The sequence below is a fragment of the Oxyura jamaicensis genome, chromosome 26 (assembly GCF_011077185.1).
Source record: "Oxyura jamaicensis isolate SHBP4307 breed ruddy duck chromosome 26, BPBGC_Ojam_1.0, whole genome shotgun sequence".
NCBI classification, from domain to species: domain Eukaryota; kingdom Metazoa; phylum Chordata; class Aves; order Anseriformes; family Anatidae; genus Oxyura; species Oxyura jamaicensis.
The window spans coordinates 1,586,834-1,587,535 of record NC_048918.1 but is presented as its reverse complement, the minus strand read 5'-3'; the positions used below and the strand labels follow the sequence as shown (position 1 = coordinate 1,587,535).

At 56.4% G+C, this 702-nt stretch overlaps 1 protein-coding gene across 4 annotated transcripts in view; it reads left to right on the top strand.

Annotated features, from left to right (window-relative positions):
- Window positions 1-702, top strand: part of TEAD3 (TEA domain transcription factor 3) — a 24,633-nt gene that overhangs the window by 719 nt on the left and 23,212 nt on the right. The window lies entirely within an intron of this gene.

The window sequence follows — 702 nt, the reverse complement described above, 5'->3', positions numbered from 1 at the left end:
CCCCAAACCCTCTCCGCTGCCTCATTTTATGCCCCCTCCCCCCCCATTTTTCCAGCCCCAGACCCCATCCAGGCCTGGCAGCGCTCGGCACCCCCCCCCCCCCGGCCCCACTCAGCTTTTCCAACCCAGGGCCGCCATCCCGCGTTTCCAAATTCATGATATATTTATTTCTTATTACTTATATATTTTGATAATCCCCCTTGCGCCGCGCATCTCCGGGGCGCGGGCTATGGGGTTACAAAGAGGCCTTGTGTGCGGTGCGGCCCCGTACGTCGGGGACGCGCCGCGTTATGTAAAGGGCGGACGGCGTCGAGGCCGCGACGCCCACCCCGAGCCCCGGGCAGCTCGGCGGGGTCGCGGGGCCACATACGTGTCACGCTACATGTGTGTCACACGCATGTAGGGGATGACCACGCGCTGACTGTATGCTAAACACTTTGTGCCTCGTCATATGGGCGCATTGCTAACGAGTCAGCAATTAGATGTATAATTTTCAGCAGTGTGTCATCTTTATTATTATTATTATTTTATTTTTACACCCTCCTTGGTTGTGTTGTGTTGGTTTGTTGTTTTTTTTTTGCTTTGGTTTTGTTTTGATCCCCTTCTATCCCCTCCGAGGAAAAATAACGCCCTGCCCAGTGCCGCCTGCCTCCGCCCCCCGAAACCGGGCTGTGGGCAACACGTTCGGCCCAGAGTGGCTGG